General features: G+C 36.2%; 1 protein-coding gene across 7 annotated transcripts in view; it reads left to right on the top strand.

Moving 5' to 3' along the window:
• Window positions 1-17296, top strand: part of GULP1 (GULP PTB domain containing engulfment adaptor 1) — a 155361-nt gene that overhangs the window by 52160 nt on the left and 85905 nt on the right. For 5 of the 7 annotated variants that reach the window (XM_065069870.1, XM_065069867.1, XM_065069873.1 and 2 more), the window contains exon 2: window positions 3061-3177. The exons of the other annotated variants lie outside the window; for them this stretch is intronic. The gene's annotated coding sequence lies outside the window, so the exon portion shown is untranslated. The remainder of the gene's footprint in view (window positions 1-3060; window positions 3178-17296) is intronic. 7 annotated transcript variants of the gene reach the window in all.

Consider the following 17296-nt stretch of genomic DNA (forward strand, 5'->3'; position numbering starts at 1 on the left):
ATACAGGAATAGGTTCATGGTTTTATATTCTCTCTGGAATATCAAACTCTTAAATAGTACAGATATGGAGTAGAAACAAAAATACATTAATGCAAAAACCACTTCTCTACCTTTTGCTTTTTTTTGTTTTGTTTTTAATGAAAAAAAATTAACAATGGAGCATTGGTGTGCCTTGGTATAGCATTTACTTGTTGAGTTCAGTACTGTCATGATGATGAAATGGTACAGGATACATTTCACGTTAGATCCAGTGAAAAAAAAAAATCTTTGTGTTTTGTAACTCCAGAACATACATACAGAAATGACCTTCAGCATTTATTATCTTGGTATTCGTATAAAGGCATGATAGAAGCCAGTGAAATAGGTGAGTATGATGTATTGCATAATTACTACAATTGCCACACATTTTGTTTGGCAGAATAACAAGGCAGTGAAATTATAATGTTGTGGTGCAGTATACAGCCTGTTAGAAAATGATTCTGATGTATTAGCACTCTGCTTTTATAATCTCCTGGGATACCATATTATTAGTTGTACTTTCTGGGTTTTTTTTGAATTAGCTTACCATGTTACCAGAAGAGCATGAAAGGCAGAATGTATTCTTGCTAATTAGAGAGACAAACTAGCAAGTGAAACTCATTTTCAGATGTCCTTTTTCAAGGTTTTGTTTTATTTTGTTGGTAGGTTGTTTTTTCAAGGGTTTTGTAGAGGAATTATCAACTGTTTCTTAACTAGAGGTTTCTAGGAAAAATGAGGGAGAAAGTCATGGTGTTTTTCTGTAAACTTGTTGATAAAATGCCAGTAATGATTGTGTGGTGTACATAACAGTACAAATCAGCATGTCTGAAGGACATACCCTATTGAGTATTAAAAGATTTCGTTAATGAACTGGATGAACCACTGGTAATTATTTTGAAGTACATAGATAATTAATACTATCAACAAATTGCTAGATGAAATTATTTGGAATAACAGTATTCAAAGATAATTAGTTTTGTTTGGTAGGTCTGGCTTTAGTCCCTTACAGCATAAATAGGATAAGTAAACACCTCGTGCAAGGTCTTGAAACCTTTTTGCCTCTGATGCTATTCTGCTTCTTGACTAGGAAAACAAAATTAAAAAAAAAAAAGTGCCTTTACATAAAATAAACTTTAATAATCTAAGTCTAGCTTTGAGTGCTATTTGATCGTGTGGCTAAGTTTTCAGTAGAGATGATCAGAGGTTAAAGTTTAATATGAGCTCAACTTTCTTATTGAATTCATACTGCAGTGAAAACTTCAGTATTTCAATTGCATAAATATCAAGGGTATGTTTGGTATAAAGTCTCAGAGATGACAAAAATAAAGATAGTGCAGGCAATCACTCGATATCAAGTTTGTCATCTGTTTTATTGTTGTTTCTTCTTGCATTTCTAGGAAGATATAGGAGTGACCTAGTGGTAAGAATTACATGTTTGTTGAGGAATAGAATACTTAGAAGTTATTTTAAACATAACAGAATATTGTAGTAGTCTTGAAAATAAGTCTCTCAGCTGAGTAACCCTGACAAATCTGTTCCCATTGCAATAGATTCTGAGACAGTTACTGAAATTGGACTTGAATGAAATAAAGAGGCCCAGGCTAAAGAAAACAGAATATATGGAAACAAAGTATGGTTGAAAAGGCAAACCAAGCCAAAACACAAATAACTTCATTTTTAATAAAAGAGAGAAAACTAGTGAAAAAGCTGCTTTACCCTTGAGAAACAATTGCGAGTATGTAAACCCAAAGAAATGTGCTTAGAGTCTTGGGGGGAGGTTAAGGTTGTCATCCTTCTAAATTAACCAAATCTCTGAGAAGACTAAAAACCGTAGAAGTTCAGCATAACCGAGAACTTTCTGTGACTTATTTTCACTTTTGTACCTTAATTGACAATTTCACCTTGAAGAATATGTCCCTTATTTGCTAAGTGTTTTTCTTTAGATTTCCCTAGAAGATACCTCTAGTATCTTCAGTCTCTCAGGTAATGGCAACAAGTGCAATGTGTGTTTGCTTCTTTGGAAGCAAAAAAAAAAAAATCCTCAGTCCTTCTTGACTGTAAAAAAATATATATAAATCAAATCGGAGGGAGTTGTCAAATATGGAGCTAGAGGCATTGCTGTCCCCTGGTTTTAGTTGCCACATTGACTAATGACTTAAGAGAAAGAGAACATAAATAATTGTATTGACTTCAGTGAAATTCAGATGAGAACTAATGAAAAGTCTGTGACAATTAACAGATGTAACAGTAGAAGGTGAGGAAGGACTGCATAATATGATTACTTTTATTTTTTCTTAAGCCCAGGGGATTGGAGGGAGTAGTATAACTAAACATCTCAGAGTGCATAATAAAAAAATCACGATTTAATTGGTACGACTTAGCCGAACCTTCAGTAAAGAAGGTAGGAACATTTTAAAATCTTCTGTAAATATGTTTCAATGGGGAACATCAAGGTGTGAGGGCCGGGTGGTTACTTAGGAGGGACCAGCTCCCATACTGATATCTGATGTGACCAGAAACAGGGCAGGAACAGACTTGTTTGGCTCTTGGCTCTGCAGGGAAGTGGATTTGGCTTCCTTCTGGTGAAGCAAGATGCGGTACCGTTTCTACAGGCACATTTCCTACCATCTGTGGGTGCACAGCATTCCTTTTTAAATGATACTACCAATGAAATATTCTTTGAAGAGACAGATTTTGGTCTAATGCTGCATGTGGTGAACATCTCACATTTAGAGGAATTAAATGGTCAAGGTTCTGTTCCGTGTGTTAAATGGTTATTTTGTTGGTGTGGGGCAGTTGCGGGTAAGGAAATTATGAGGAAAACAGTTGAATCAGAATTCCTGTTTGAAAATACAGTACTGTTGTTCCCAGCATTTTAGTCTGATTTAGACCTTTCCAGCAGAATTCTGCTAAAAAGATTGTGTGAAACATATTTCCATAAAGCTGTTTGCATTAAATTTCTTAAAATAAGAAAATAAATTCTGTGCTTTGATAAAATACTAGTTCACAACTAATATCTGTCATTCTTTCTTTTTATTCTAGTACATGAGAAACTATAAAGCAGCAATGACAAAGGTTCAAAAATGTTGACAAGTGATCTGTTCCACATCTGAATTAGTGTCTGCTCTATACCTTGGCAAGAAATTTGAATGCACAAGGGTAAGCTGTTTTAATTGTTGCTATGAACTGCTTGATAGAAAAGGATTATGCAAATATTTGAATTTTTCTTCGTTGAGTAAAGGGTTTTTTTAAGATTGGAATGAGCGATCCAAGTTAGGTTTTTTGTTTCTTTTTCATTTAGAGTGCTTGCAACAAACCCAAAAGGCTAATCTCAGACTTTGGGGGTTAGAGAGGTGCTCCTGGCTGTTTCCCTATTAAACACAGTACCTTTGACATAAGTCAACTGCTGAATGTGTGGCAGGGCCAAGCTGTTGACCCAAAGTTCTCATAGTCTAAATAACTGTGTTTCCATGATGCTGTTGTTCAGTGACAGAATAATGCTTGTTGGTATGACTATTATAAATTGTGTTTTCCTCTCTCTCTCTTTTTTCTTTTTTCCTTTTTTTATGTCTTCCCTTCTCCACACGTGATACCTCAGTGCTTAAATGAAAAACACTGCTACAGTCTGCTAGAACTATGTAGCAAATTTTTATTGCTTTGAGGTGAGGATAAGCAAAAGCATTTGTTCAGCAATCTAGTGGTTAACAAAAGCTTTCTCTTAACTTGCTTGTTTCAGATGCAGCAGTCTGCTTTAGAGCAACTGCATATTGCTTCATCTGATTATAAATCCCAAAATCCATTGAAGTGCCTCTGAGAAAGTGTAGAGCTCAAGTCAGATTAGGCTGAGTCAGTCTGTTGATGCTGCCGGCTTTCCCAAATGTTATCTTTAACCTGGCACCGAGACGCCTGTTGCTGTGATACTATATTCTTTTCAAAGTCCTTGCATGTTTTCATTACTTTTCAAAACCGGATCACTAGTGTGCGGTTCCCTTTTCACCTCCCCTCTGTATCTCCATGTCTCAACATAGGTGGTATGCAAATACCATGTTTCAAGTAAAAGTTCCCTGGATTTGGAATTATTGCTGTGGCATTATATTGTAGGATGACTTCAGTTACTGCTGGTTTTCAGGACGTCAGTGTGTGTGTGTGTGTTTATGACTCCATGCTGTTACTTCCCAATTCTAAGCCAGGTCCAATGGTTCTCGTTTCCTGGATGGTTGGGATGGAAGGGTATTGTTCTTGACTTTCTTTCTAAAATAAAACAACGGGTATACAAGTCCTTAGTGTTCTTCCTTAGACTTTCACTGCTTAGGCAATCTTGTTCAAAGACTTTTCTCATGGGGCATGTGGAGCTGAGACAAAAAAAAAAAAAAAAAAAAAAAAAAAAGAGGGGAGTGAGGAGAAAGAAATAATAATTAAAAAAAAAAAAAAAATCAAAGTGTGTCAGTTGCAAAAGGATCTTGTAGCCTGAGGAAAAAAGGGAGGAGACAGATTCTTTCTTTCTTTCTGACAACAGCAACACAAAATCTCTGCTGTGTATGTGTTGGATTCTCCTTTTATCTCTGCACTTGAAAAAGACTAACTAATGGGTATCTCCTTCCACAGGATGGGGCAAAACCAGACCCGTTGGTGAAAATGTACCAGTCCAAAACACCTAATCATTTTGTAGATGTAGACTTACTTAAAACAGATTTATATAAGATGCTTAGATACAAATAACTTTGCTGATTTGCAAGGAGGCTTATGTAGTATTTGGAATTCTGGAATTTAAAGACAAAACTGATTTTATGTGCAAAGTCCTTTATTTTAAAACGATTGAATCCTTAGACATTTAAAGGTGTATGTAGTTTTAGTGTCCATCACCTACTGTATGCATGAAGAATGTAGTGTTACAAAGTTACAGCAGAAATTACATAGAAAATGCATAGACTTGCACAGAGAAATCTTTAGGGACAGAATTAATCATTGGCATTACCAAAATCAGATCTTGACCAGTGATGGGCCTAAAACCTCCAAAATGCTGAGCATGTTCTAATTTCACTTTGGTGGAGTTAAAAGAAATATTTCAACTTCTCTGTGTTATTTTGTAGAGGGTTAAAATTTCTTGTTACTGCAACAGTAATGTACTGCAGTAGTAAATGGCAGGAAGTTCTTGCATGCATGACCTGGTTCAGCTGGATAACACTACTGATTTTATTTTTGCTTTCAGTGCCTCTGCTTTAGTTAATTTTTATTTTCTGATTCTTGATTAGCTCAGTGGTAAGTTGTCATTACATTATTTGACTCCCTAAGGACATGATCTATAAGGCGTATTTTTGCAGTGGAGGGTTATGATTCAGCTAATTTACACAGAATTTAAACAGCAGTTGGCTAATACCCTGAAGTGGAATTTGAGATACTTTGAAGTCCAAGGGCGTAACACCATGAATGAGTGTTTATGTTAAGTATTGTTTAGAGACCTGCAGGAGGGGCCAGTGGGACACGTAATGCCCCTTGCGTTCTCTTTCCAATAGGCATGTGAAGTTAAAATCTCAAGGAAGATCATGAAAGCAGTTGTTTTTAATGTAGAATTGCCTTTTAACATTTCATTGGGAAAGCTATGCTTCATCGATTTTGCCATGACATTTGTTTGCCCTGACTCTGTATTTGGATTTATATTTAATGGCCTTTTCAAATAAATAAGCGTAATAAAAATGCCTTTGTGCGATTACAATGAGCTAATGAACTCTGAATTTTGCATTTACTGATGTTTTGCATTTCCTTTAAGCTTAGTGCTGAGCTATGTATAGTTATTTAAAACTTTTTATTAGATACAGAGAATTTGTCTCAATGTTGGCATCTAAATGGTTTTGTCAAGCTGGGCTGATGTCTCAGAATGCTGTATAGAGGCAGCAGATTGAGGATAAAGGAATTGGATTTGTGTCTTTCCTGACTATTTTGGTTCAGCCCCTCTGTGGACTGAACTGTGACTGTCACTTTCCACAAGAAAATACTGAAAGTCATTTACTGAAAGACTTCGTATGTACATTAATTAGTGCTGTGGTTTCCAGTTCAATATCACCATATAAGTCAGCGTGGAAGTTGGCAGAGATGGTCCTGCTGCTCTTCCACTTTCTAGTGCTTATTTTCAGCCCCTACTTTTTGTTGGCACGTGTTAGGAGAAAACCTCAACACAGTTGTGTTTGGTTTTGTGGTCTTTAGTGGGTTGATTTGTTTTGTCCTGTGTCTCATCCCATCCCCCCCCCGCCCCGTTCTCTGACACAGTTGGCCGTGCAGGAGTGCTTGTGCTAGATGTGTTTGAATGGATACGTTTCTGTGAAGTGGTTTTCAGCCAGCTAGATAATGAGTAGTTAAAGTGCATTAATAAAGTTTCCAAAAGAATCAGAAGCTACTGTCTAGATAGTTGGGGTTGGTTTGTTTGTTGTTTGTTTGTTTGTTTGAACTAGCCGCACTTTAACCCGATTAAGTCAAATCTGTATAAAACATTATCTCATAGGGTGATAACTGCATTGAAGGGTCATAGTTTGAATCTGCGTGTTTTAATAGGTAGTATTAACCATGTATAATAAATAAATATATACATTAAAATATTTTCCCCTTAAAAAAGTTAAGAACTTTTTTGTATTTCTATAGTGTATTTATATTGTGTTCTGAGTGTGAGTAAAATAGACTAAGATAGTGTTCAAATAGGAGGGCAGAGTAGTTATGTACACAATCTGGATTTTGAAAATTCTTCCCATAGATCTTTAAGCCTACAAGAAAAGCAGTGATCTCTAGTCTTAATTGCATATTGCTGATCATGATCTGCTTATCTCTGTGTCTCTTTTTTGCTGTTTCTGCTGAGCAACCACCACACCTCCCGTCTGTCTGCCGCTGGATCTCTGCTTCCCCTTCTGAACAGCTGGACTGCTTTTATCACTGCTTTTGCTTGGTTCACTTTATTGTCTGTGGTGCTGGCCAGGAGCCAACCAAAGCTGCAGCCAAATGATGCAAAATGTAAAATTTCCTCTACATCTGTTTCAAGGTATTACCTTGAGCTTCTCACAATCACCTACATTACAGACATCCTGCTGTTTGGGAGAGAGTCACTCCTTTTTAGAGCACCATTAGGCCTCTGAAAGTTTGCAGCTAGTGAAGATTCTGCCACATTTCTAATTAAATTCTTCTTTATAGGCAATTATCCTTTTCTTAACCTGCTTTTACGTTGCCTTGTTTTTATTTTTAGTTCAGCATTAGTCTTTAGCATCTCTGAAAGTCAACCAGTTACATAATCTTAAAACATTTTTATCTTGAACTTTTTACAGTACTATTAAAATAAATGGGTGCATTGCAGTGCCTTTTGGCATAATGTATAAGGTCAAGCTCTAATTACCCTTTAGCTTAAGGTGTGTTTGAGATACGTAATTGTAGCTGCTTTATCCCTGTTAATTTAAATAACCATGAGAACTGAGGAGTCGCCTATAGAAATATGGGCTTAATCAGTACCACAATCTACTGTGTCATTCAAAAGTGTCAGCAGCCAGGGAACCTGTGTGATGGAGCTGATGAAGTTCTTGGATTCTCTGCTGTATCAGTGCTCCATCTTTACTCTTTGCTGTAATCTAACAAAATAGCCCGGTTGACTTTATACATGGTACGAGGAACAAAATGGTGTCCCACCCAGTCCCTTTGCAGCATGACACGTGGAGATAGGTATGACTGAAGTGGTTTCCAAAGAGGCTGTCAACATGAACACATATAATCTGTATTTAAAAACAAAACAAAAAACTTAATGGATTTTGTTCTTGGATTTGTGATGTTTCACAGTTGCCCTCCCAAATCACAAATAATGCTTGAACTGTGTTTGGAAGCATCTGTAGTTAGCCCATTAGCTATCTAAATGCTTCCTTGGGTTCCTAATGTTCTGCTTTTGAAATTCTTCCTCAAAATGACTTGTTTTCTTCCTTAACTACAAAAAATACATCAACTGGCCTTATTAGGAAGGCACAATGGCTGTCAAATTCTGCATTTATGAAGATATGCTTTTCACTCTAAGTAAACAGATGAATCAAAGTATCGGAAGTCAGCTCCAATGGTTTTGTGAGACAACTCTACAGTATGTTTTATTCTTTGTATTAGAGATGTAGACAGAGAAGTTACACAGCCCTCCTCTATCTAACTCTCAATCCTGTTTCTAAATGATAGTCTGTTCTTTCCATACTTTTGAGTCATGGTACAGAGTTACATTAAAAAACAGCCAATCCATCTGTGGTAAAGCAGCTCAATGGCTTTGTGCATCAGATACTTATGTATTAGGTAGTTTGATTTTTGTTTTGTTTTGTTTTTAATCTCACACATGCCACAGGATATGTGAAATTGAAAAATACTTCCTTCTAAACTTCCAAATGCAATCTGTTGCCACTTCTTATTTTCATTTATAAATTACTTTAAACACGTCTCTCCCTAAAGTTAACATTCCTAACAAGGATGAAGGGGTTTTTCTTTTTTATGTCATTCAGGAGTGAAAAGCTGAAGCACAATATTTTTTTGACTGCTCTTGAGGCAGGGAGAGAATTACATTTCACATTTCAATGCTTATGGAGTTAGCATGAAAACCTGTAAATTCTTGTTAAGGATCAAGGTACTGTATTATAATTCGTGTTATATTTATTTTCTCATTGTTTATATATTTGGCTTTATATTTATAAACCGCTGCCTATATTTTAATTCCAGAACTAGAAAATTTACAGATTTGTTTATCATGCTAATCTAAGTTACCAGGCTGTTTGATTCTTGCCTTTTACAGCCAGAAGTACCATAACTAAATTTAAAAAGAACATAAATATAAAAGCAGTACAGTGCCTTTCCCTCCTCCATTTGGATTACTTCTTTTCTGTAATAAGTTGCTGCTTTGTTTTTATCCTCAGCTTCAGCCATGTTGGACCACAGGAGTGGGAAGACGGGAGCTACCCAAAGGGTAGTCAAGGTCCTAGGTGTATTAGAAGTTGTGTTTCCACAGTTCTGCAACCCTATTTCATTTATTCCTGGAATGGAAGTACAAAGACCACCTAAGCTAACAAATTTTTGAAAAACAATGTGAGCCAAGTTGTGTTGCTTCACTTCAATATTGTCTAGGCTGCAAATGACAGCCTTGTTCATAACTCTTCGAGGGGTTTTATGTAAATATCTACTATGACAACTCAAAAACTTGATATATGATTTAGCCATTAATATAAACTTACCTAATTGACTCACTAGACATGTATACTACTTAAAACACCTTTTTTTGCATTTTTAAGTGACTATGAAGTTCAAGATTGAGAGGAAAAATCCAAAGGAGCTTGCTGAATAAATTTAGTTGAATCTTCCTAGATTTAAACCAAAAACTACTTTAACAGACAGGAACAATTAAATTTTGATCTATTAAAATCAAATGAAAGGAAATCAGACCTGCATCGCCAAATAGGTCATGTTTCGGTGATGCAGAATAACAAAAAACAAAGGCCAATGGTTATAGTCCCTCTATGAAGTTTGTAGCACCTAAACCAAAACCACTTTAAATTGACTTAAAAAAAACAGAACCGTGAAGATTAACTTACCGTATTTTAAGTTCATTTTTTAATTTCTGCTGCTCTGGTGTTCATGTTTGTGCAGTGCTGCATAGGGATCCTCTTCACAGGTCCTCTGCCACATGCTGCCTTCATCCCTTCCTCTTGGAGGATGTTAGAATGCTTTTTTTTTTTTTTTTTTTCTGGATTAATTTAATCCTTTTTGCAGACTTATTACCCCAAAAGTAACTCTCAGGCATATCCATTATCATGTGTTTACTTTGCCAGACTGGGACATGAGAATGTAAGACTTAAAAAGCAAACGCGCTTGGCTGCCGCCTTGCCCTTGGTGACAGCCCTAAGGGGTGGATGCTGTATTACGATGATGAACGGCTCTCTGTTACTGTGAATAAATGACAAGGCTCAGTGCTTTGCAATTTTTTATCACTAAGGCACTGTATATTTTGTGAATTGTTGTTCACACAACGTTTCAACAGATTCCTGAGCAATGGTGTTCAGCTAAAGCTGCCCTCTTAAGGCTCCTCATTTGTTCCATCTGTGGAGTTCAATATTAGAACTTCTGCACCTCTGGTTATTGTTTTAATCTGTGGGTGCTGTGTGTGCGCACACCATGTTGCTGTTTCTAAAGCATTCTCTCAAAGCAGAGAGTGTGTTTCCAGGTGTTTTGTTCCCAGGACCTGATTCTGTGTGTTTTTTAATATATTTCAAATACAATCTCACAGGTGTGTTCCATCCTTTACTGCCAAAGGGTGGGAGAAGTGTGTTCTCCCAAACATCAGTCTCTCTGTCTTTGCTCTCTCATCTATAAAATGGAACTCTGACCTATGAAGTTGGCAAGCTCTGATTGTGTGATTAAAGGAGGTGTCAAATACTATGCCAATGGCAGCTGTATGGATATTTACAAAGAACAGATATCCGGGCCAGGTGATTTTCTAGTAACTCAATGGCCATTGAACTTAGAGAAACAATTTACTACAGTTTAGTGAATGTGTTAATCAGATAAGCCATGTCAATTGTGCAAATACAGCTTCATGACAAGTACAAGATAAAACACGGTATTTTAACCTTGAGTGAAAGTGGTGATTTGTTAGTGTTTCAACTCAGTTGCATGACTTCAGAAAAGACGAATTTAAAGGCAAAATCTTTGTGGATCTCCTAAAAATATCCCAGTCTGATAACACAATACAGCTGACTTTGTATTTGGAAGTATCACAAAATTGTATTGTTATACAACTTGGGCTGCACTAAAATCTAGCATAGAGTTTAGTGGTGGCTATGACAGAGTGTTTGAGATATGTTCTTGGCCTTTACGGTGATATTTCGTGATCAAATCTGATGCGACTGGATAGGTATCTTTTAAACAGCAGAAATGCAGCTTATTAACTCTTGCTGAAGAGGAAGATGCACAGTTCTCTGATGGCTATAAGTCTATTGAATACAGCCAGTTCTCAAAATTAATGGTTTTGACAGGGGAACTATAGCAACATCTGCTAGTAACTATCCATTTATCAGTGATGAAGTTCTATACAATCCAATTACGGAGTCTGGAAAAAATACCGATTTGAAACTGGTAAAATGCAGATATCTAAAAAGAAGTATAAAAGGATGGTTCTTTGTATAGGTTAAAAAAAAAAAATCCCTTTGACTTTGAGATTAAAAATGCAGATCTTGTAATGCAGTTCACTGCAAGTTTATGTAATTTTGATCCACATGTTGTAGTGGAGTAGTCACAAACCAGGCAAATCAATAGATGTAAATGTCACAAGTGAGGTTATTCATCACCTTGAGCAAAGATTTGGTTTCATGTGAATGAATCTATTCAGTGCTGGACACTATGGACGCAGTGCCAGAATCCAGATGTGTAAAAAATTTAACTCTCTTCCACTGAAGTTGTGGGATAGGGCTGAAGGCGATAGGTGGATGAGAATTCAGTACAAAAATGCTTTTCTCATGCAGAACACTTTTTGCTTTAACAAAAAAGGGAAAATAAAATTGTGAAAAGCAAATACCATCCTTTTGACAAAAAGCTCTGTAACACTGCAAGCTTGTATTTGTACCAGGCATTTAGATCAGTCCCGCAGCATCTTAATACTTGCAAACATTTTAAATAATATAGTGGCAGAGTATTTGAAGACAAGATCTCCCCTTGGTGTCATGAAATAGCAATAAAAAGACAAATAACCCAGAGTCACTGTACTGAATGGAAATAGCAACAAATAGCCAAAGAAAATTGCATGGTAAAAGTATGATTATTTCCTAAATCAGATAGTTGAGCAGAATTTGAGGTGTGGTGGTAAATTGCTCCTCCTTTTATTCCAGGCAGCTGTCGGAGAAACTCCTTGGATATAAATTACTTACATGGAAGTAACTTGCTCAAGTAAACTGTTTTATACTAATCAGAGCCACAGCAAGACATATGAGATGCCAACAATATCATCTACCCCCTTTTGTCGATCCTATCTATGTTATCGATCATGCAGAATGTAGAATTGTGGAAGTTGGCACCCTGTCCTGTTTGTAGTTCCACTTTTCCCGTTCTACTTTGAAACATCCACTTAGATATCAGTTATTGAAGTAGTAGAGTTCTTCTGTTTGAAAAGTTCTGTTCTGGTTCTGTAGAAATGTTAGGCTCCCTATAAACTAAAGAGTAGCTATCTAGGCTTGCTGTAAAAATTTGCCAAGAAAATATCTTCTTCTTAATGTGCTGAATAACTGCTAGAAAATATTTTCAGTTTAGAGAAATCCTTAAACAGGAATGTGAAACTCAATTCCTGAATTTTACTGCAAATGTCAAATTCTTTCAGTGACATTGCGAGGACACATATTGTCTCTCTGTTTTAATTTATGCATCTACAAGATAGTAGGATAGTAATCTCATGGGAGTACTTATAAGCTTTACCTAATGTCAATGTGTGCTTCTACATCCTTTATTGAAAGGTTTCATAAATGCTAAGTAACATTATGGGAGAGGAAACAGCATTCCTTTGTTATACACGTTTTTGTTCTGGCATCACTTAAGTTAAAAGTAATTTGGTTTATTGTTCTGACTTTCTTCTTTTTCCTCTGGGTATGAGGGCGTGGGGCGGCTTATGAAACTCTTCAGAGAATTTGAAGGAAATTCAGGTGTTGGTTCATTTGTTTTAGTTTAAGATTGCTTTCAAATCACATTTTTCCTTTTGGCTGCTTATTAAGTGCTGCTGTTTGGTTGTGTATATCCATTGTAAATTAAGAGACTGCAAAATACATTTGGGTTCCCACTGGCTTGATTCCAACAACATTTGAAAAGTTAATAACCTACTGACAAATGCAGACTCTAGTTTGGGCATTTAAGTAATTCAGGTTTCAGTGGCAGCATAGTGAGATTTTACTCCTTGAAAAGAATTCTTATACTATCAGTTTCAGCAATATTCTTCTTTTGAAGGAGCTGTGAAGTGAGAAGAATCTTTTAGTTTGGCTCCCATAGTAATTATGCTCTTGTTGCTTCTGATTTTATTGGAGTTTAAAAACATCACTGGTATTAATAGTTCCTGTGCTTTCTTTAAGAAGACTGAGTCCAGTTATAATAACAGATAATTTCTGGAAGGTTAAACACACAAAGCTAAACATTTTTTTGTAAAATATCACGGAGTTGTGACCAGCAAGTTATATTTTTGAAAATCCACTTAGCAGAGAGACATATTATTGGATGGAATAGAAGGGTGAGATAAATTCTGTACAATCATTTGTTCAGTGGAATTCCAGAAAGATTTAAATACAGGTAATTCAAGAAACAAATTAGAACTTGCGTGCTTACAGTCATAAACAAAGTGAAGGAAGAGGAGCAGAGGTTTGGCAGAGTGATTGGGAACTTCCCTCCACAAATGCACTGTAGTACTTAATGTCTCCATTACTCACAGTTTACAACAATATTTCCTCTTTAATTCGTGTCTAGCTTGTCAAAACATGTAAGTAATTTCACATGTAATTTTCTCTCTGTCCCCCCAACTGTAGCAGAATTATTTTATCTTAGCATTTTTTCCTTTGTATATAGAAATTTGTGTTGTGGTTACATCAGGATTGTTGAGTTCTTTCTTTGAGAAGTGCAATTTTTCTCAAGTGTCCTAGATGCTGCTGTTCTGCAACAGCTGTTTTGGTTTTTTTTTTTCAAGGCAGAGTCAAATATGTTGTAAGAATTCAGTAACTCCTTTTTGTCCACATGCCGTCAGGGAGCCAACTGAGTGCACATCTATGCATGTGCATGTATATTCAAGCAATTTCCAAAGACTGAGCTTTGCTTGAGTCTCCTTGCATAAGTTCTCTATTAAAACAGAATGGGTTTTGGAAAAGCTCAGAAGAATGTAGCTAAAGATGTGGTGTGTTTCTGAGCAGGTTTTTTATAGCACTGGGCTGTAATGACTATTCCCTGTTAAAAAAATTCTCATACGTTGCTGCATTTCTTAATTGCTGCCTCTGTGCGCAATTTTTTTTACAAAAATTTAAAATTGTAGTAGACGCAAGACTGTTTAAGACTGTAATGTCACACAAGTTTGTTCTTTTTCAGTATTCCTAGCTACTTCTTTTGAAATGAACTTCTGTAAAATACATAAATACCAGTAGAAATGATCAGCTTTCTCTCATATGGTTGATTCTTTGATTGTATAGCAACATTGTTTTGGAAAAGCAATACTCAAGGAGTGTTCCTGAAATTGTGTTTGTATATGAATACGAAGCATCGAGTCATTTAATTTTCATTAGCAACTACCAGTATTATTTGTATGTGATTGTCCTGGAAGTAACTTAAGTAATCTGAATAAATATGCGTGATTCATAAAATTGACAGAGTTGATGTATGTTGTTGGAGGAAGGAGAAAGAGAGTAACATGTAATATAGTTTGGCGTAATGCTTGGATATAGGGTGTGTTTTTTTCACATCAGTCTCCCTTAACATCCAGTAGTTTGGTTGTGGGATCAGTCACTGAATCTCCTGGTAGTAGTTGTCTGAATTTTCTACACGTATTTAGGAGGATGACCTGTATTTATTTCTCTCCTCTGGTTCTGGGGGTTCAGCACAGGTTGGTGCTAACCTGGGGTGTTTTAAGGATCACTGTCAAAGTATCAAATGCTTGTAAAGGACAGGAGAAGACACTCTTTCATCCCCAAATATTGGAGATGCCTCACAAAAGGGGTTTTTTTAAATGCAAAACTGAACAAACTGTGAACATGATGTTAGACTTCCAGCATGTTTCATTTACATGGAAGTTAACTGGGGCGGGGACTGGAATCGTGGCTTCCCAGTGCCAAGCGGCCAGTACCATTCTGTGTGTGATGTGATAAATGTTTGAGTTTAAACTTGCTTTTAAAAACTTACACGTCCCAGCTGTGTTAAAAGATACAGAGCAGGAAAATTGAAGAAATTGAAGTCTTGCTAGCTTGGAAATTCTATTATGTAATAGTCTCTATCTCAGTAATTTCTACTAAATTACCGTAGGATGGATCACTTACAGAAATATTGAAATAAGATTAATAATAACCATAATAGTGTGCAAAACTCGGATGTTTCCTCTTAATACACATTACAATGAACTACTTGAACACATACCTGATCTACAAGACAGAGATGAGAAGAGTAATTTGTCATAAAAATATTATTTTGGTTCGTGTGCTTTTAAGTCAATTTAATATATGGGCTTTTAACTTTGTATCATTTCCTTGTTGAAATGTTGGGGTTGTTCAGAATGAGAAGTTAAAGAAGATAAGCTTAAGGAATGTAATAAGATATCCTGAAAAAACAGTATTATCTGGTATTCAAGATACTCACTCTGAGAATGTTTTATTAAAAATCACAAAATGGATGTTGCTAGCTCCTCTCAATCTTGAAAACTGTTGAAATCACTTAATAAAACCCATTTCTTCTCTATAAATACAACTTAATGCTGTCCAAGAGGCCAACCAATTCAAATACAAATTCTGAATCTATTCAGAGTAATGAGAAATCTGTTGACTTTCATAGTAAGGGATTGTGTTCAGTATCACAGATTTTAAGTCTTTGTGAAGCGAGTGACACTTTAAAAACTTTTGTTAAATGAATGACACTTTTGTATGTCATTGTTTCAGAAGTATGTAATATGTTTGGTTATGAGACAATTGGTTGGTAGAAATTTGTAAGGTTGTGATTTTCTTTCAATACGTGACCTTTAGCACTGGGAGGGAAATGATCATAGGAACTGGACTGTGAAAGATAAGAAAGCAAGTTTATATACACTCTGCACCTGCAGTAATCTGTGCACCTAGAATTTATACACAGGTCTGGGTCTCCTTTGAGGGAGAGTTGTGGAACAAGGACCCCCAAATTAATGAAGGTATGGACTTGATGTCCTGCAGATAAATAGCTTTAAATGATTATATCTTCTCCCCAACCTTTGACATAATTATAACTTTTTAGTGTGTACTTCTTGTTCCCATAAAAGGATGGTATCTGCTAATTTTGTTTTGATCTTGTATATATTAAAAAAAAAAAAAAAAACCCAAACAAACAAAAAACCAATAAAGAAACAGCAGCAAAACTGAACACCAAAGTGCTTTTACAATGAAAATCCAGAACTGTGACTTCAAAGAGTTACTGAACCATTTTTAAGGGGGAGGGTCTGTGTGGGGAGACTCAGGCACATTTGTTCTCACTCCTTTCTTGCTGGTTGTTCCCTGGTACCTATCCAGAAATTTTCTGGTTGTTTCTGTCTAAACAAACATCTGTGTTTTTCCCTTCCTTTTAATCATCTTTTGAACATCAGTAATCAGCTTTTGAACTTCAATTGCGTTTAACGCACATTGAGGGAAGCACATTGAGTGGCTTTATGGGACCTAATGAGCATGTGTGCACAGTGGTGTGTCTAATGGGCTTTTAGAGTTTGGCCAAATACCCTTTGGTAGAGTGATAAAATGGCACCTTTTGTTAAACTGTTGTACTTCTGCAACAGATCTGCTAAATATGATGAGCTTTTCATTGTAAGCAGAACTAAACTAAGTTATTTCTAAGACTGTTGTGCTGTATTTGGAGATTGCATTTAGAATGCCTAATGAGTCTTTCCAACTCAGCCTTTTCTCTCAGTGGCACATTTTACAATGTGATTGGGAAAACACAATGAATACAATAAATAGAACCTTAGAAATTTCAGAAGGTTAACAACAATTTTCTATTGTTTGGAAACTGGAAGGTTTCAAATACTTTTTTTTTCCCTTTTTCCATGCACCCCACCTGTCTTTCTTCCCTCCCCTCCCCTGGCATAGAAAATGAAATGGAGGGCTTGAAAACAATTTGCCAGTAATGAAATAAAGAGCTGCTCTAGAATATGTATGAAGCAATCAGCTCTTCCAGAAGAGAAAGGGTGATGCCAACATAGAATTAATCATATTCAGTGTCAGGACATATCTTTCCTTTTAACTGTATATATCCATCCAAGCAAGGACTTTGTCTGAAGTTTTTGAGAATACTCATGCTGCAAGTCAGAAAGCTCAACAGTCCAGTATCCCTCCTACCAGAACTGTTTTTCTACATTTACCTGTTCATAGTGGACTGTGACACTGGATCCCACTCGGTTGCTGTTAAAATCAAAACGCTAACTAAGCTCCCCAGGCTCTCCATCATCCATCTGAAAGTAGCGGAACAGGCAGAAATCTTGTTGAGATTCCATACAGATGATCAAATGGCTAATGGGATGTCAAATACAGACCCTCATGTCTGCAAGTGAGCAAGA

This window comes from Columba livia, chromosome 7 (assembly GCF_036013475.1).
Source record: "Columba livia isolate bColLiv1 breed racing homer chromosome 7, bColLiv1.pat.W.v2, whole genome shotgun sequence".
In the NCBI taxonomy this organism is placed as follows: Eukaryota; Metazoa; Chordata; class Aves; order Columbiformes; family Columbidae; genus Columba; species Columba livia.